Genomic DNA, 20783 nt, shown 5'->3' on the forward strand with positions numbered 1-20783 from the left:
GCCGATCGCACTAGCCAATTGCGCAACGGAGACAATCGTGCTCCACGCTCACCACCATCAGAAAATATCTTCAAAGCTATCAGCGCAAAGAAAAAAGCAACACACCCCACCCGTGAGGGCTCGAACCTCCAACTTTTTGGTTAACAGCCGATCGCGCTAGCCAATGGCGCCACGGGGACAGTCCTGCTCCACTCTCACCACCGTCAGAACATTTCTTCAGAGCTATGAGCCCAAAGAAAAAAAGCGCCGCACCATCACCGGGTGGGCTCGAACCTCCATCCTTTCGGTTAACAGCCGATCGCGCTAGCCAATTGCGCCACAGAGACAGTCGTGCTCCACTGTCACCACAATCAGACCATTTCTTCAGAGCTATCGCCCCAAAGAAAGAAAAAGCGCCGCACCGCCACCGGGAGGGCTCGAACCTCCAACCTTTCGGTTAACAGCCGATCGCGCTAGCCAATTGCGCCACGGAGACAGTCCTGCTCCACTCTCACCACCGTCAGAACATTTCTTCAGAGCTATCAGCCCAAAGAAAAAAAGCGCCGCACCACCACCGGGTGGGCTCGAAACTCTAACCTTTCGGTTAACAGCCGATCGCGCTAGCCAATTGCGCCATGGAGACAGTCCTGCTCCACTCTCACCACCATCAGAACATAACTTGAAAGCTATTACCACAAAGAAAAAAGCAACACACCACTCCCGGGAGGGCTCGAAACTCCAACCTTTCGGTTAACAGCCGATCGCGCTAGCCCATTGCGCCACGGAGACAGTCTTGCTCCCTTCTCACCACCATCAGAACATATCTTCAAAGCTATCAGCCCAAAGAAAAAAAAGCGCCGCACCACCACCGCGTGGGCTCGAACCTCCAACCTTTCGGGTAACAGCTGATCACGCAAGCCAATTGCGCCACGGAGACAGTCCTGCTCCACTCTCACCACTATCAGAACATATCTTCAAAGCTATCAGTGCAAAGAAAAAAAAGCGCCGCACCACCACCGGGTGGTGCTCGAACCTCCAACCTTTCGGTTAACAGCCGATCGCGCAAGCCAATTGCACCACGAAGACAGTCATGCTCCACTCTCACCACCATCAGAACATATCTTCAAAGCTATCAGTGCAAAGAAAAAAGCAACACACCACTCCCGGGAGGGTTCGAAACTCCAACCTTTCGGTTAACAGCCAATCGCGCTAGCCAATTGCGCCACGGAGACAGTCCTGCTCCACTCTCACCACCATCAGAACATATCATCAAAGCTATCACCACAAAGAAAAAAAAGCGCCGCACCACCATCGGGTGGGCTCGAAACTCCAACCTTTCGGTTAACAGCCGATCGCGCTAGCCAATTGCGCCATGGAGACAGTCGTGCTCCACTCTCACCACCATCAGAACATATCTTCAAAGCTATTACCACAAAGAAAAAAGCAACACACCACTCATGGGAGGGCTCGAACCTCCAACCTTTCGGTTAACAGCCGATTGCGCAAGCCAATTGCGCCACAAAGACAGTCCTGCTCCACTCTCACCACCATCAGAACATATCTTCAAAGCTATCAGTGCAAAGAAAAAAGCAACACACCACTCCCGGGAGGGCTCGAAACTCCAACCTTTCGGTTAACAGCCGATCGCGCTAGCCAATTGCGCCACAGAGACAGTCGTGCTCCACTCTCAACAACGTCAGACCATTTCTTCAGAGCTATCGCCCCAAAGAAAGAAAAAGCGCCGCACCGCCACCGGGAGGGCTCGAACCTCCAACCTTTCGGTTAACAGCCGATCGCGCTAGCCAATTGCGCCACGGAGACAGTCCTGCTCCACTCTCACCACCGTCAGAACATTTCTTCAGAGCTATCAGCCCAAAGAAAAAAAAGCGCCGCACCACCACCGGGTGGGCTCGAAACTCCAACCTTTCGGTTAACAGCCGATCGCGCTAGCCAATTGCGCCACGGAGACAGTCCTGCTCTACTCTCACCACCATCAGAACATATCTTCAAAGCTATCAGCCCAAAGAAAAAAAAGCGCCGCACCACCACCGGGTGGGCTCGAACCTCCAAATTTTCTGTTAACAGCCGATCACGCTAGCCAATTGCGTCACGGAGACAGTCCTGCTCTACTCTCACCACCATCAGAACATATCTTCAAAGCTATCAGCCCCCAGAAAAAAAGCGCCGCACCACCACCGGGTGGGCTCGAACCTGTAACTTTTTGGTTAACAGCCGATCGCGCTAGCCAATTGCGCCACAGAGACAGTCCTGCTCCTCTCTCACCACCATCAGAACATATCATCAAAGCTATCACCACAAAGAAAAAAAAGCGCCGCACCACCATCGGGTGGGCTCGAAACTCCAACCCTTCGGTTTACAGCCGATCGCGCTAGCCCATTGCGCCACGAGGACAGTCTTGCTCCACTATCACCTCCATCAGAACATATCTTCAAAGCTATCAGCACAAAGAAAAATCAAGCGCCGCACCACCACCGGGTGGGCTCGAACCTCCAACCTTTCGGTTAACAGCCGATCGCGCTAGCCAATTGCGCCAGGGAGACAGTCCTGCTCCACTCTCACCGCCATCAGAACATATCTTCAAAGCTATCAGCCCAAAGAAAAAAAAAGCACCGCACCACCACCGGGTGGGCTCGAACCTGCAACCTATCGGTTAACAGCCGATTGCGCTAGCCAATTGCGCCACGAATACAGTCCTGCTGCACTCTCACCACCATCAGAACATATCTTCAAAGCTATTACCGCAAAGAAAAAAGCAACACACCACTCCCGGGAGGGCTCGCAATTCCAACCTTTCGGTTAACAGCCGATCGCGCTAGCCCATTGCGCCACGGAGACAGTCTTGCTCCACTCTCACCACCATCGGAACACATCTTCAAACAATCAACGCAAAGAAAAAAAACGCCGCACCACCACCGGGTGGGCTCGAAACTCCAACATTTCGGTTGACAGCCGATCGTGCTTGCCCATTGCGCCACGGGGACAGTCTTGCTACACTCTCACCACCATCAGAACATATCTTCAAAGCTATCAGCGCAAAGAAAAAAAAGCGCCGCACCACCACCGGGTGGGCTCGAACCTCCATTCTTTCGGTTAACAGCCGATCGCGCAAGCCAATTGCGCCACGGAGACAGTCCTGCTCCACTCTCACCACCATCAGAACATATCTTCAAAGCTATCAGCACAAAGAAAAAAAGCGCCACATCATCACCGGGTGGGCTCGAACCTCCAACCTTTCGGTTAACAGCCGATCGCGCTAGCCAACTGCGCCACGGAGACAGTCGTGCTCCACACTCACCACCATCAGAACATATCTTCAAAGCTATCAGCGCAAAGAAAAAAGGAACACACGACTCCCGGGAGGGCTCGAAACTCCAATCTTTCGGTTAACAGCCGATCGCGCTAGCCAATTGCGCCACGGAGACAGTCCAGCTCTACTCTCACCACCATCAGAACATATCTTCAATCTATCAGCCCAAAGAAAAAAAAGCGCCGCACCACCACCGGGTGGGCTCGAACCTCCAAATTTTCTGTTAACAGCCGATCACGCTAGCCAATTGCGTCACGGAGACAGTCCTGCTCTACTCTCACCACCACCAGAACATATCTTCAAAGCTATCAGCCCCCAGAAAAAAAGCGCCGCACCACCACCGGGTGGGCTCGAACCTCTAACTTTTCGGTTAACAGCCGATCGCGCTAGCCAATTGCGCCACAGAGACAGTCGTGCTCCACTCTCACAACCGTCAGACCATTTCTTCAGAGCTATCGCCCCAAAGAAAAAAAAAAGCGCCGCACCATCCCCGGGTGGGCTCGAACCTCCAACCTTTCGGTTAACAGCCGATCGCGCTAGCCAATTGCGCCATGGAGACAGTCCTGCTCCACTCTCAGCACCATCAGAACATATCTTCAAAGCTATCAGCACACAGAAAAAAAGCGCCACACCATCACCGGCTGGGCTCGAACCTCCAACCTTTCGGTTAAAAGCCGATCGCGCTAGCCAACTGCGCCACGGAGACAGTCGTGCTCCACTCTCACCACAATCAAAATATATCTTCAAACCTATCAGCGCAAAGAAAAAAGCAACACACCACTCCCGGGAGGGCTCGAACCTCCAACCTTTCGGTTAACAGCCGAACGCGTAAGCCAATTGCACCACGAAGACAGTCCTGCTTCACTCTCACCACCGTCAAAACATTTATTCCGAGCTATCACCCCAAAGAAAAAAAGCGCCGCACCACCACCAGGAGGGCTCGAAACTCCAACCTTTCGGTTAACAGCCGATCGCGCTAGCCCATTGCGCCACGGAGACAGTCCTGCTCCACTCTCACCACCATCAGAACATATCTTCAAAGCTATCAGCGCAAAGAAAAAAGCAACACACCACTCCCGGGAGGGCTCGAAACTCGAACCTTTCGGTTAACAGCCGATCGCGCTAGCCCTTTGCGCCACGGAGACAGTCTTGCTCCGCTCTCACCACCATCACAACATATCTTCAAAGTAATCAGCCCAAAGAAAAAAAAGCGCCGCACCACCATCGGGTGGGCTCGAAACTCCAACCTTTCGGTTAACAGCCGATCGCGCTAGCCAATTGCGCCACGGAGACAGTCCTGCTCCACTCTCACCACCATCAGAACATATCTTCAAAGCTATCAGCGCAAAGAAAAAAGCAACACACCACTCCCGGGAGGGCTCGAAACTCGAACCTCTCGGTTAACAGCCGATCGCGCTAGCCCTTTGCGCCACGGAGACCGTCTTGCTCCGCTCTCACCACCATCAGAACATATATTCAAAGCTATCAGCGCAAAGAAAAAAGCAACACACCACTCCCGGGCGAGCTCGAAACTCCAACCTTTCGGTTAACAGCCGATCGGGCTAGCCCATTGCGCCACAAAGACAGTCCTGCTCCACTCTCACCACCATCAGAACATATCTTCAAAGCTATCAGTGCAAAGAAAAAAGCAACACACCACTCCCGGGAGGGCTCGAAACTCCAACCTTTCGGTTAACAGCCGATCGCGCTAGCCAATTGCGCCACAGAGACAGTCGTGCTCCACTCTCAACAACGTCAGACCATTTCTTCAGAGCTATCGCCCCAAAGAAAGAAAAAGCGCCGCACCGCCACCGGGAGGGCTCGAACCTCCAACCTTTCGGTTAACAGCCGATCGCGCTAGCCAATTGCGCCACGGAGACAGTCCTGCTCCACTCTCACCACCGTCAGAACATTTCTTCAGAGCTATCAGCCCAAAGAAAAAAAAGCGCCGCACCACCACCGGGTGGGCTCGAAACTCCAACCTTTCGGTTAACAGCCGATCGCGCTAGCCAATTGCGCCACGGAGACAGTCCTGCTCTACTCTCACCACCATCAGAACATATCTTCAAAGCTATCAGCCCAAAGAAAAAAAAGCGCCGCACCACCACCGGGTGGGCTCGAACCTCCAAATTTTCTGTTAACAGCCGATCACGCTAGCCAATTGCGTCACGGAGACAGTCCTGCTCTACTCTCACCACCATCAGAACATATCTTCAAAGCTATCAGCCCCCAGAAAAAAAGCGCCGCACCACCACCGGGTGGGCTCGAACCTGTAACTTTTTGGTTAACAGCCGATCGCGCTAGCCAATTGCGCCACAGAGACAGTCCTGCTCCTCTCTCACCACCATCAGAACATATCATCAAAGCTATCACCACAAAGAAAAAAAAGCGCCGCACCACCATCGGGTGGGCTCGAAACTCCAACCCTTCGGTTTACAGCCGATCGCGCTAGCCCATTGCGCCACGAGGACAGTCTTGCTCCACTATCACCTCCATCAGAACATATCTTCAAAGCTATCAGCACAAAGAAAAATCAAGCGCCGCACCACCACCGGGTGGGCTCGAACCTCCAACCTTTCGGTTAACAGCCGATCGCGCTAGCCAATTGCGCCAGGGAGACAGTCCTGCTCCACTCTCACCGCCATCAGAACATATCTTCAAAGCTATCAGCCCAAAGAAAAAAAAAGCACCGCACCACCACCGGGTGGGCTCGAACCTGCAACCTATCGGTTAACAGCCGATTGCGCTAGCCAATTGCGCCACGAATACAGCCTGCTGCACTCTCACCACCATCAGAACATATCTTCAAAGCTATTACCGCAAAGAAAAAAGCAACACACCACTCCCGGGAGGGCTCGCAATTCCAACCTTTCGGTTAACAGCCGATCGCGCTAGCCCATTGCGCCACGGAGACAGTCTTGCTCCACTCTCACCACCATCGGAACACATCTTCAAACAATCAACGCAAAGAAAAAAAACGCCGCACCACCACCGGGTGGGCTCGAAACTCCAACATTTCGGTTGACAGCCGATCGTGCTTACCCATTGCGCCACGGGGACAGTCTTGCTACACTCTCACCACCATCAGAACATATCTTCAAAGCTATCAGCGCAAAGAAAAAAAAGCGCCGCACCACCACCGGGTGGGCTCGAACCTCCATTCTTTCGGTTAACAGCCGATCGCGCAAGCCAATTGCGCCACGGAGACAGTCCTGCTCCACTCTCACCACCATCAGAACATATCTTCAAAGCTATCAGCACAAAGAAAAAAAGCGCCACATCATCACCGGGTGGGCTCGAACCTCCAACCTTTCGGTTAACAGCCGATCGCGCTAGCCAACTGCGCCACGGAGACAGTCGTGCTCCACACTCACCACCATCAGAACATATCTTCAAAGCTATCAGCGCAAAGAAAAAAGGAACACACGACTCCCGGGAGGGCTCGAAACTCCAATCTTTCGGTTAACAGCCGATCGCGCTAGCCAATTGCGCCACGGAGACAGTCCAGCTCTACTCTCACCACCATCAGAACATATCTTCAATCTATCAGCCCAAAGAAAAAAAAGCGCCGCACCACCACCGGGTGGGCTCGAACCTCCAAATTTTCTGTTAACAGCCGATCACGCTAGCCAATCGCGTCACGGAGACAGTCCTGCTCTACTCTCACCACCACCAGAACATATCTTCAAAGCTATCAGCCCCCAGAAAAAAAGCGCCGCACCACCACCGGGTGGGCTCGAACCTCTAACTTTTCGGTTAACAGCCGATCGCGCTAGCCAATTGCGCCACAGAGACAGTCGTGCTCCACTCTCACAACCGTCAGACCATTTCTTCAGAGCTATCGCCCCAAAGAAAAAAAAAAGCGCCGCACCATCCCCGGGTGGGCTCGAACCTCCAACCTTTCGGTTAACAGCCGATCGCGCTAGCCAATTGCGCCATGGAGACAGTCCTGCTCCACTCTCAGCACCATCAGAACATATCTTCAAAGCTATCAGCACACAGAAAAAAAGCGCCACACCATCACCGGCTGGGCTCGAACCTCCAACCTTTCGGTTAAAAGCCGATCGCGCTAGCCAACTGCGCCACGGAGACAGTCGTGCTCCACTCTCACCACAATCAAAATATATCTTCAAACCTATCAGCGCAAAGAAAAAAGCAACACACCACTCCCGGGAGGGCTCGAACCTCCAACCTTTCGGTTAACAGCCGAACGCGTAAGCCAATTGCACCACAAAGACAGTCCTGCTTCACTCTCACCACCGTCAAAACATTTATTCAGAGCTATCACCCCAAAGAAAAAAAGCGCCGCACCACCACCAGGAGGGCTCGAAACTCCAACCTTTCGGTTAACAGCCGATCGCGCTAGCCCATTGCGCCACGGACACAGTCCTGCTCCACTCTCACCACCATCAGAACATATTGTTACGTGAGTAACGAGACAAAGTATTGCGAATATATTCGAAAAATATATTGGCAAGAGCGGTTGCAGCACTGGCCAGTCTGGCTCCGAGCTCGAGCAGCCAGCGAGCCTCATCTTCTTCGTCGGGCGCACACGCGCATTCGCACTATGGTTTGTGGCAGCCTACAGGTAGCATAACCCCCGTCGGCAAAGGCGCCGTCTCGGCGCATCTAGATGTCAAGATCATTGGGCGAGTGGTACTGCTTCAGGCGTGCGACGTGTACGATGTCGCTGGCCCTAGGGGTGGATGAAGACGGCGAGGCAGCAGGAGTGATTTCATAAGTGACGGGAGTCACCTCACGAAGCACTCTGTAGGGCCCTGTGTACCGAGAGAGCAGCTTGTCAGACAGGCCAACGTGCCTGGTCGGAGACCACAGCAGAACCAACGAACCGGGCGAAAAGTGCACATCGCGGTGTCGTTGGTCGTACCGACGCCGTTGGTTTGCTTGGGAGGTCAGAAGGCGAGCACGAGCGGTTTCGCGTGCGTGGGCGGCCCGGCTGATGGCGTCCAGAGCATATTGTGAAGTTGGAGCTGCTGGTAACGGAATCGTCGTATCGAGGGGTAATGTGGGTTCGCGGCCGAACAGCAAGAAAAAAGGGGAGTAACCAGCCGTGTCGTGGCGCGAAGAATTGTAGGCAAATGTCACGTATGGTAAAGCGATGTCCCAGTCAGAGTGATCTGAGGAAACGTACTTTGCAAGCATGTCAGTTAGGGTTCGGTTCAGGCGTTCTGTGAGGCCATTTGTTTGCGGATGGTACGACGTAGTGAGCTTGTGGCGTGTTGCACAAGAGCGTAGAATGTCCGCTATGACTTTCGATAGAAATGTGCGGCCTCGGTCCGTGAGCAGCTGGCGTGGAGCACCATGTTGCAAGATCACGTCGTGTAGAAGAAAATCGGCGACGTCAGTGGCGCAACTTGTTGGAAGGGCGCGTGTGATTGCGTAGCGTGTGGCGTAGTCTGTGGCCACAGCTATCCACCTGTTGCCAGCAGAAGACAGAGGAAAAGGGCAGAGTAAGTCCAAGCCGACGCGAAAGAAAGGTTCAGTAGAAATATCGAGTGGTTGAAGGCGCCCAGCCGGAAGCGTCGATGGTGTTTTGCGGCGCTGACATTCCTCACACGCCGCGACGTATCTTCTGACGGACCGTGCCAGACCTGGCCAATAGAAGCGACGGCGAATCCGGTCGTATGTGCGGGACACACCCAGGTGACCGGCAGTAGGAACGTCATGAAGTTCGTGGAGTACAGCCAAGCGGAGGTGTTTGGGTATGGCAAGCAGCAGAGATGGGCCGTCTGGATGGAAGTTATGCCGGTATAATGTGCCATTCTGGAGTACGAACGAGCGATAGGATCGGTTCGATGGGGAGGAGTCGAGGCGCTCAATGATAGCTCGTAGGGCTGCATCACGGCGTTGCTCGTCGGCTATGTGGTTCAGTTGAGAAACGGAGCACACGCAGGCGTCGTTGTCAGGTATGGTGGCCGATGGGTCAACTGGATAGCGAGAAAGGCAATCGGCGTCCTGGTGCAGGCGTCCAGACTTCAAAGCTATCAGCGCAAAGAAAAAAGCAACACACCACTCCCGGGAGGGCTCGAAACTCGAACCTTTCGGTTAACAGCCGATCGCGCTAGCCCTTTGCGCCACGGAGACAGTCTTGCTCCGCTCTCACCACCATCACAACATATCTTCAAAGCTATCAGCCCAAAGAAAAAAAAGCGCCGCACCACCATCGGGTGGGCTCGAAACTCCAACCTTTCGGTTAACAGCCGATCGCGCTAGCCAATTGCGCCATTGAGACAGTCCTGCTCCACTCTCACCACGATCAGAACATATCTTAAAAGCTATTACCACAAAGAAAAAAAGCAACACACCACTCCCGGAAGGGCTCGAAACTCCAACCTTTCGGTTAACAGCCGATCGCGCAAGCCATTTGCGCCACGGAGACAGTCCTGCTCCACTTTCACCACCATCACAACATATCTTCAAAGCTATCAGTGCAAAGAAAAAAGCAACACACCACTCCCGGGAGGGCTTGAAACTCCAACCTTTCGGTTAACAGCCGATTGCGGTAGCCCATTGCGCCACGGGGACAGTCTTGCTCCACTCTCACCACCATCAGAACATATCTTCAAAGCTATCAGTGCAAAGAAAAAAAAGCGCCGCACCACCACCGGGTGGGCTCGAACCTCCAACCTTTCGGTTAACAGCCGATCGCGCAAGCCAATTGCGCCACGGAGACAGTCCTGCTCCACTCTCACCACCGTCAAAACATTTATTTAGAGCTATCACCCCAAAGAAAAAAAAGCGCCGCACCACCACCGGGAGGGCTCGAAACTTCAACCTTTCGGTTAACAGCCGATCGCGCTAGCCCATTGCGCCAGGGAGACAGTCTTGCTTCACTCTCACCACCATCAGAACATATCTTCAAAGCTATCAGCACAAAGAAAAAAAAAGCGCTGCACCACCACCGGGTGGGCTCGAACCTCCAAACTTTCGGTTAACAGCCGATCGCGCTAGCCAATTGCGCCACGGAGACAGTCCTGCTCCACTCTCACCACCATCAGAACATATCTTCAAAGCTATCAGCGCAAAGAAAAAAGCAACACACCACTCCCGGGAGGGCTCGAAACTCGAACCTCTCGGTTAACAGCCGATCGCGCTAGCCCTTTGCGCCACGGAGACCGTCTTGCTCCGCTCTCACCACCATCAGAACATATATTCAAAGCTATCAGCGCAAAGAAAAAAGCAACACACCACTCCCGGGCGAGCTCGAAACTCCAACCTTTCGGTTAACAGCCGATCGGGCTAGCCCATTGCGCCACGGAGACAAACTTGCTCCCTTCTCACCTCCATCAGAACATATCTTCAAAGCTATCAGCCCAAAGAAAAAAAAGCGCCGCACCACCACCGGGTGGGCTCGAACCTCCAACCTTTCGGTTAACAGCCGATCCCACTAGCCGATTGCGCCACGGAGACAGTCGCGCTCCACTCTCACCACCATCAGAACATATCTTCAGAGCTATCAGCACAAAAAAAAGCAACAAACCACTCCCGGGAGGGCTCGAACCTCCAACATTTTCGTTAACAGCCGATCGCGCTGGCCAATTGCGCCACGGAGACAGTCCTGCTCCACTCTCACCACCATATGAACATATCTTTCAAGCTATCAGCCCAAAGAAAAAAAAAGCGCCGCACCACTACCAGGTGGGCTCGAACCTCCAACCTTTCGGTTAACGGCCGATCGCGCTAACCAATTGCGCAACGGAGACAATCGTGCTCCACGCTCACCACCATCGGAAAATATCTTCGAAGCTATCAGCGCAAAGAAAAAAGCAACACACCCCACCCGGGAGGGCTCGAACCTCCAACGTTTTGGTTAACAGCCGATCGCACTAGCCTATGGCGCCACGGGGACAGTCCTGCTCCACTCTCACCACCGTCAGAACATATCTCCAAAGCTATCAGCACAAAGAAAAAAAAGCGCCACATCATCACCGGGTGGGCTCGAACCTCCAACCTTTCGGTTAACAGCCGATCGCGCTAGCCAACTGCGCCACGGAGACAGTCGTGCTCCACACTCACCACCATCAGAACATATCTTCAAAGCTATCAGCGCAAAGAAAAAAGGAACACACCACTCCCGGGAGGGCTCGAAACTCCAATCTTTCAGTTAACAGCCGATCGCGCTAGCCAATTGCGCCACGGAGACAGTCCAGCTCTACTCTCACCACCATCAGAACATTTATTTATTTATTTATTTATTTATGAATACTGCAACCCTAACATAGGGTTTTAGCAGGGTGGATACACATTTGCTAAATTAACAAATCGGCAAACAAGTAAATATAAAACAGGTGAGGTATGTACACAAAAAGACAATGGTTTGCAATGAACAGTCATAAGGGCATATAATGAAATCAGCGCTATATTCAAGTTGGTCACGAGTGGGGAATTGCTACAGTGATAGAAATAAAAAGCAGGATCACATATCAGACACTCACTGCTGGAGCTGCGCAGCAAAAAGATTCAAGGAAGACTGGGAAACAACTTCATTACTAAGGTTATTCCATTCGATGATTGTCCTCGGAAAAAATGAATATTTGAACGTGTTATTACGGGTGGAGAATGGGGTTATTGTAAGGGAATGCCTCTGTCTTGTGGCATATCCCGTATCTTCAAATCTATCATATCTTCAAATCTATCATAACATATCTTCAAATCTATCAGCCCAAAGAAAAAAAAGCGCCGCACCACCACCGGGTGGGCTCGAACCTCCAAATTTTCTGTTAACAGCCGATCACGCTAGCCAATTGCGTCACGGAGACAGTCCTGCTCTACTCTCACCACCACCAGAACATATCTTCAAAGCTATCAGCCCCCAAAAAAAAAGCGCCGCACCACCACCGGGTGGGCTCGAACCTCTAACTTTTCGGTTAACAGCCGATCGCGCTAGCCAATTGCGCCACAGAGACAGTCGTGCTCCACTCTCACCACCGTCAGACCATTTCTTCAGAGCTATCGCCCCAAAGAAAAAAAAAGCGCCGCAACACCCCCGAGTGGGCTCGAACATCCAACCTTTCGGTTAACAGCCGATCGCGCTAGCCAATTGCGCCATGGAGACAGTCCTGCTCCACTCTCAGCACCATCAGAACATATCTTCAAAGCTATCAGCACAAAGAAAAAAAGCGCCACACCATCACCGGGTGGGCTCGAACCTCCAACCTTTCGGTTAAAAGCCGATCGCGGTAGCCAACTGCGCCACGGAGACAGTCGTGCTCCACTCTCACCACCATCAAAACATATCTTCAAAGCTATCAGCGCAAAGAAAAAAGCAACACACCACTCCCGGGAGGGCTCGAACCTCCAACCTTTCGGTTAACAGCCGAACGCGTAAGCCAATTGCACCACGAAGACAGTCCTGCTCCACTCTCACCACCGTCAAAACATTTATTCAGAGCTATCACCCCAAAGAAAAAAAGCGCCGCACCACCACCGGGAGGGCTCGAAACTCCAACCTTTCGGTTAACAGCCGATCGCGCTAGCCAATTGCGCCACGGAGACAGTCCTGCTCCACTCTCACCACCATCAGAACATATCTTCAAAGCTATCAGCGCAAAGAAAAAAGCAACACACCACTCCCGGGAGGGCTCGAAACTCGAACCTTTCGGTTAACAGCCGATCGCGCTAGCCCTTTGCGCCACGGAGACAGTCTTGCTCCGCTCTCACCACCATCAGAACATATCTTCAAAGCTATCTGCCCAAAGAAAAAAAAGCGCCGCACCACCACCGGGTGGGCTCGAAACTCCAACCTTTCGGTTAACAGCCGATCGCGCTAGCCAATTGCGCCATTGAGACAGTCCTGCTCGCTTCTCACCACCATCAGAACATATCTTAAAAGCTATTACCACAAAGAAAAAAAGCAACACACCACTCCCGGAAGGGCTTGAAACTCCAACCTTTCGGTTAACAGCCGATCGCGCAAGCCAATTGCACCACGAAGACAGTCCTGCTCCACTCTCACCACCGTCAAAACATTTATTCAGAGCTATCACCCCAAAGAAAAAAAGCGCCGCAACACCACCGGGAGGGCTCGAAACTCCAACCTTTCGGTTAACAGCCGGTCGCGCTAGCCCATTGCGCCACGGAGACAGTCCTGCTCCACTCTCACCACCATCAGAACATATCTTCAAAGCTATCATCGCAAAGAAAAAAGCAACACACCACTCCCGGGAGGGCTCGAAACTCGAACCTTTCGGTTAACAGCCGATCGCGCTAGCCCTTTGCGCCACGGAGACAGTCTTGCTCCGCTCTCACCACCATCACAACATATCTTCAAAGCTATCAGCCCAAAGAAAAAAAAGCGCCGCACCACCACCGGGTGGGCTCGAACCTCCAACCTTTCGGTTAAAAGCCGATCGCGGTAGCCAACTGCGCCACGGAGACAGTCGTGCTCCACTCTCACCACCATCAAAACATATCTTCAAAGCTATCAGCGCAAAAAAAAAGCAACACACCACTCCCGGGAGGGCTCGAACCTCCAACCTTTCGGTTAACAGCCGAACGCGTAAGCCAATTGCACCACGAAGACAGTCCTGCTCCACTCTCACCACCGTCAAAACATTTATTCAAAGCTATCAGCACAAAGAAAAAAAAAGCGCCGCACCACCACCGGGTGGGCTTGAACCTCCAAACTTTCGGTTAACAGCCGATCGCGCTAGCCAATTGCGCCACGGAGACAGTCCTGCTCCACTCTCACCACCATCAGAACATATCTTCAAAGCTATCAGCGCAAAGAAAAAAGCAACACACCACTCCCGGGAGGGCTCGAAACTCGAACCTCTCGGTTAACAGCCGATCGCGCTAGCCCATTGCGCCACGGAGACAAACTTGCTCCCTTCTCACCTCCATCAGAACATATCTTCAAAGCTATCAGCCCAAAGAAAAAAAAGCGCCGCACCACCACCGGGATGGCGCCACGGGGACAGTCCTGCTCCACTCTCACCACCGTCAGAACATATCTCCAAAGCTATCAGCACAAAGAAAAAAAAGCGCCACATCATCACCGGGTGGGCTCGAACCTCCAACCTTTCGGTTAACAGCCGATCGCGCTAGCCAACTGCGCCACGGAGACAGTCGTGCTCCACACTCACCACCATCAGAACATATCTTCAAAGCTATCAGCGCAAAGAAAAAAGGAACACACCACTCCCGGAAGGGCTCGAAACTCCAATCTTTCGGTTAACAGCCGATTGCGCTAGCCAATTGCGCCACGGAGACAGTCCAGCTCTACTCTCACCACCATCAGAACATATCTTCAAATCTATCAGCCCAAAGAAAAAAAGCGCCGCACCACCACCGGGTGGGCTCGAACCTCCAAATTTTCTGTTAACAGCCGATCACGCTAGCCAATTGCGTCACGGAGACAGTCCTGCTCTACTCTCACCACCACCAGAACATATCTTCAAAGCTATCAGCCCCCAGAAAAAAAGCGCCGCACCACCACCGGGTGGGCTCGAACCTCTAACTTTTCGGTTAACAGCCGATCGCGCTAGCCAATTGCGCCACAGAGACAGTCGTGCTCCACTCTCACCACCGTCAGACCATTTCTTCAGAGCTATCGCCCCAAAGAAAAAAAAAGCGCCGCACCACCCCCGGGTGGGCTCGAACCTCCAACCTTTCGGTTAACAGCCGATCACGCTAGCCAATTGCGCCATGGAGACAGTCCTGCTCCACTCTCAGCACCATCAGAACATATCTTCAAAGCTATCAGCACAAAGAAAAAAAGCGCCACACCATCACCGGGTGGCCTCGAACCTCCAACCTTTCGGTTAAAAGCCGATCGCGCTAGCCAACTGCGCCACGGAGACAGTCGTGCTCCACTCTCACCACCATCAAAACATATCTTCAAACCTATCAGCGCAAAGAAAAAAGCAACACACCACTCCCGGGAGGGCTCGAACCTCCAACCTTTCGGTTAACAGCCGAACGCGTAAGCCAATTGCACCACGAAGACAGTCCTGCTGCACTCTCACCACCGTCAAAACATTTATTCAGAGCTATCACCCCAAAGAAAAAAAGCGCCGCAACACCACCAGGAGGGCTCGAAACTCCAACCTGTCGGTTAACAGCCGGTCGCGCTAGCCCATTGCGCCACGGAGACAGTCCTGCTCCACTCTCACCACCATCAGAACATATCTTCAAAGCTATCATCGCAAAGAAAAAAGCAACACACCACTCCCGGGAGGGCTCGAAACTCGAACCTTTCGGTTAACAGCCGATCGCGCTAGCCCTTTGCGCCACGGAGACAGTCTTGCTCCGCTCTCACCACCATCACAACATATCTTCAAAGCTATCAGCCCAAAGAAAAAAAAGCGCCGCACCACCACCGGGTGGGCTCGAAACTCCAATCTTTCGGTTAACAGCCGATCGCGCTAGCCAATTGCGCCATGGAGACAGTCTTGCTCCACTCTCACCACCATCAGAACATATCTTAAAAGCTATTACCACAAAGAAAAAAAGCAACACACCACTCCCGGAAGGGCTCGAAACTCCAACCTTTCGGTTAACAGCCGATCGCGCAAGCCATTTGCGCCACGGAGACAGTCCTGCTCCACTTTCACCACCATCACAACATATCTTCAAAGCTATCAGTGCAAAGAAAAAAGCAACACACCACTCCCGGGAGGGCTTGAAACTCCAACCTTTCGGTTAACAGCTGATTGCGGTAGCCCATTGCGCCACGGGGACAGTCTTGCTCCACTCTCACCACCATCAGAACATATCTTCAAAGCTATCAGTGCAAAGAAAAAAAAGCGCCGCACCACCACCGGGTGGGCTCGAACCTCCAACCTTTCGGTTAACAGCCGATCGCGCAAGCGAATTGCGCCACGGAGACAGTCCTGCTCCACTCTCACCACCGTAAAAACATTTATTTAGAGCTATCACCCCAAAGAAAAAAAAGCGCCGCACCACCACCGGGAGGGCTCGAAACTTCAACCTTTCGGTTAACAGCCGATCGCGCTAGCCCATCGCGCCAGGGAGACAGTCTTGCTTCACTCTCACCACCATCAGAACATATCTTCAAAGCTATCAGCACAAAGAAAAAAAAAGCGCCGCACCACCACCGGGTGGGCTCGAACCTCCAAACTTTCGGTTAACAGCCGATCGCGCTAGCCAATTGCGCCACGGAGACAGTCCTGCTCCACTCTCACCACCATCAGAACATATCTTCAAAGCTATCAGCGCAAAGAAAAAAGCAACACACTACTCCCGGGAGGGCTCGAAACTCGAAACTCTCGGTTAACAGCCGATCGCGCTAGCCCTTTGCGCCACGGAGACAGTCTTGCTCCGCTCTCACCACTATCAGAACATATATTCAAAGCTATCAGCGCAAAGAAAAAAGCAACACACCACTCCCGGGCGGGCTCGAAACTCCAACCTTTCGGTTAACAGCCGATCGGGCTAGCCCATTGCGCCACGGAGACAAACTTGCTCCCTTCTCACCTCCATCAGAACATATCTTCAAAGCTATCAGCTCAAAGAAAAAAAAGCGCCGCACCACCACCGGGTGGGCTCGAACCTCCAACCTTTCGGTTAACAGCCGATCCCACTAGCCGATTGCGCCACGGAGACAGTCGCGCTCCACTCTCACCACCATCAGAACATATCTTCAGAGCTATCAGCACAAAAAAAAGCAACAAACCACTCCCGGGAGGGCTCAAACCTCCAACATTTCGGTTAACAGCCGATCGCGCTGGTCAATTGCGCCACGGAGACAGTCCTGCTCCACTCTCACCACCATATGAACATATCTTTCAAGCTATCAGCCCAAAGAAAAAAAAAGCGCCGCACCACTACCAGGTGGGCTCGAACCTCCAACCTTTCGGTTAACGGCCGATCGCGCTAGCCAATTGCGCAACGGAGACAATCGTGCTCCACGCTCACCACCATCGGAAAATATCTTCGAAGCTATCAGCGCAAAGAAAAAAGCAACACACCCCACCCGGGAGGGCTCGAACCTCCAACTTTTTGGTTAACAGCCGATCGCACTAGCCAATGGCGCTACGGGGACAGTCCTGCTCCACTCTCACCACCGTCAGAACATATCTCCAAAGCTATCAGCACAAAGAAAAAAAAGCGCCACATCATCACCGGGTGGGCTCGAACCTCCAACCTTTCGGTTAACAGCCGATCGCGCTAGCCAACTGCGCCACAGAGACAGTCGTGCTCCACACTCACCACCATCAGAACATATTTTCAAAGCTATCAGCGCAAAGAAAAAAGGAACACACCACTCCCGGGAGGGCTCGAAACTCCAATCTTTCGGTTAACAGCCGATCGCGCTAGCCAATTGCGCCACGGAGACAGTCCAGCTCTACTCTCACCACCATCAGAACATATCTTCAAATCTATCAACCCAAAGAAAAAAAAGCGTCGCACCACCACCGGGTGGGCTCGAACCTCCAAATTTTCTGTTAACAGCCGATCACGCTAGCCAATTGCGTCACGGAGACAGTCCTGCTCTACTCTCACCACCACCAGAACATATCTTCAAAGCTATCAGCCCCCAGAAAAAAAGCGCCGCACCACCACCGGGTGGGCTCGAACCTCTAACTTTTCGGTTAACAGCCGATCGCGCTAGCCAATTGCGCCACAGAGACAGTCGTGCTCCACTCTCACCACCGTCAGACCATTTCTTCAGAGCTATCGCCCCAAAGAAAAAAAAGCGCCGCACCACCCCCGGGTGGGCTCGAACCTCCAACCTTTCGGTTAACAGCCGATCGCGCTAGCCAATTGCGCCATGGAGACAGTCCTGCTCCACTTTCGCCACCATCACAACATATCTTCAAAGCTATCAGCACAAAGAAAAAAAGCGCCACACCATCACCGGGTGGGCTCGAACCTCCAACCTTTCGGTTAAAAGCCGATCGCGCTAGCCATCTGTGCCACGGAGACAGTCGTGCTCCACTCTCACCACCATCAAAACATATCTTCAAAGCTATCAGCGCAAAGAAAAAAGCAACGCACCACTCCCGGGAGGGCTCGAACCTCCAACCTTTCGGTTAACAGCCGAACGCGTAAGCCAATTGCACCACGAAGACAGTCCTGCTCCACTCTCACCACCGTCAAAACATTTATTCAGAGCTATCACCCCAAAGAAAAAAAGCGCCGCACCACCACCGGGAGGGCTCGAAACTCCAACCTTTCGGTTAACAGCCGATCGCGCTAGCCCATTGCGCCACGGAGACAGTCCTGCTCCACTCTCACCACCATCAGAACATATCTTCAAAGCTATCAGCGCAAAGAAAAAAGCAACACACCACTCCCGGGAGGGCTCGAAACTCGAACCTTTCGGTTAACAGCCGATCGCGCTAGCCCTTTGCGCCACGGAGACAGTCTTGCTCCGCTCTCACCACCATCAGAACATATCTTCAAAGCTATCAGCCCACAGAAAAAAAAGCGCCGCACCACCACCGGGTGGGCTCGAAACTCCAACCTTTCGGTTAACAGCCGATCGCGCTAGCCAATTGCGCCATTGAGACAGTCCTGCTCCACTCTCACCACCATCAGAGCATATCTTAAAAGCTATTACCACAAAGAAAAAAAGCAACACACCACTCCCGGAAGGGCTCGAAACTCCAACCTTTCGGTTAACAGCCGATCGCGCAAGCCATTTGCGCCACGGAGACAGTCCTCTTCCACTTTCGCCACCATCACAACATATCTTCAAAGCTATCAGTGCAAAGAAAAAAGCAACACACCACTCCCGGGAGGGCTCGAAACTCGAACCTCTCGGTTAACAGCCGATCGCGCTAGCCCTTTGCGCCATGGAGACAGTCTTGCTCCGCTCTCACCACCATCAGAACATATATTCAAAGCTATCAGCGCAAAGAAAAAAGCAACACACCACTCCCGGGTGGGCTCGAAACTCCAACCTTTCGGTTAACAGCCGATCGGGCTAGCCCATTGCGCCACGGAGACAAACTTGCTCCCTTCTCACTTCCATCAGAACATATCTTCGAAGCTATCAGCCCAAAGAAAAAAAAGCGCCGCACCACCACCGGGTGGGCTCGAACCTCCAACCTTTCGGTTAACAGCCGATCCCACTAGCCGATTGCGCCACGGAGACAGTCGCGCTCCACTCTCACCACCATCAGAACATATCTTCAGAGCTATCAGCACAAAGAAAAAGCAACAAACCACTCCCGGGAGCGCTCGAACCTCCAACATTTCGGTTAACAGCCGATCGCGCTGGCCAATTGCGCCACGGAGACAGTCCTGCTCCACTCTCACCACCATATGAACATATCTTTCAAGCTATCAGCCCAAAGAAAAAAAAAGCGCCGCACCACTACCAGGTGGGCTCGAACCTCCAACCTTTCGGTTAACGGCCGATCGCGCTAGCCAATTGCGCAACGGAGACAATCGTGCTCCACGCTCACCACCATCGGAAAATATCTTCGAAGCTATCAGCGCAAAGAAAAAAGCCACACACCCCACCCGGGAGGGCTCGAACCTCCAACTTTTTGGTTAACAGCCGATCGCACTAGCCAATGGCGCCACGGGGACAGTCCTGCTCCACTCTCACCACCGTCAGAACATATCTCCAAAGCTATCAGCACAAAGAAAAAAAAGCACCACATCATCACCGGGTGGGCTCGAACCTCCAACCTTTCGGTTAACAGCCGATCGCGCTAGCCAACTGCGCCAAGGAGACAGTCGTGCTCCACACTCACCACCATCAGAACATATCTTCAAAGCTATCAGCGCAAAGAAAAAAGGAACACACCACTCCCGGGAGGGCTCGAAACTCCAATCTTTCAGTTAACAGCCGATCGCGCTAGCCAATTGCGCCACGGAGACAGTCCAGCTCTACACTCACCACCATCAGAACATATCTTCAAATCTATCAGCCCAAAGAAAAAAAAGCGCCGCACCACCACCGGGTGGGCTCGAACCTCTAACTTTTCGGTTAACAGCCGATCGCGCTAGCCAATTGCGCCACAGAGACAGTCGTGCTCCACTCTCACCACCGTCAGACCATTTCTTCAGAGCTATCGCCCCAAAGAAAAAAAAAGCGCCGCACCACCCCCGGGTGGGCTCGAACCTCCAACCTTTCGGTTAACAGCCGATCGCGCTAGCCAATTGCGCCATGGAGACAGTCCTGCTCCACTCTCAGCACCATCAGAACATATCTTCAAAGCTATCAGCACAAAGAAAAAAAGCGCCACACCATCACCGGGTGGGCTCGAACCTCCAACCTTTCGGTTAAAAGCCGATCGCGCTAGCCAACTGCGCCACAGAGACAGTCGTGCTCCACTCTCACCACCATCAAAACATATCTTCAAAGCTATCAGCGCAAAGAAAAAAGCAACACACCACTCCCGGGAGGGCTCGAACCTCCAACCTTTCGGTTAACAGCCGAACGCGTTAGCCAATTGCACCACGAAGACAGTCCTGCTCCACTCTCACCACCGTCAAAACATTTATTCAGAGCTATCACCCCAAAGAAAAAAAGCGC

The 20783-nt window shown here is 52.7% G+C and overlaps 3 non-coding genes across 3 annotated transcripts; all 3 read right to left on the reverse strand.

Moving 5' to 3' along the window:
- Positions 1 to 401: 401 nt before the first annotated feature.
- On the reverse strand, positions 402 to 475 carry TRNAN-GUU (transfer RNA asparagine (anticodon GUU)). Its single transcript has one exon. It is a non-coding gene; the product is annotated as a tRNA-Asn (tRNA).
- A 1251-nt stretch (positions 476 to 1726) lies between these two features.
- Positions 1727 to 1800, reverse strand: TRNAN-GUU (transfer RNA asparagine (anticodon GUU)). Its single transcript has one exon. It is a non-coding gene; the product is annotated as a tRNA-Asn (tRNA).
- A 3313-nt stretch (positions 1801 to 5113) lies between these two features.
- On the reverse strand, positions 5114 to 5187 carry TRNAN-GUU (transfer RNA asparagine (anticodon GUU)). Its single transcript has one exon. It is a non-coding gene; the product is annotated as a tRNA-Asn (tRNA).
- Between the last annotated feature and the right edge of the window lie 15596 nt (positions 5188 to 20783).

This window comes from Rhipicephalus microplus, chromosome 4 (genome assembly GCF_043290135.1).
Source record: "Rhipicephalus microplus isolate Deutch F79 chromosome 4, USDA_Rmic, whole genome shotgun sequence".
In the NCBI taxonomy this organism is placed as follows: Eukaryota; Metazoa; Arthropoda; class Arachnida; order Ixodida; family Ixodidae; genus Rhipicephalus; species Rhipicephalus microplus.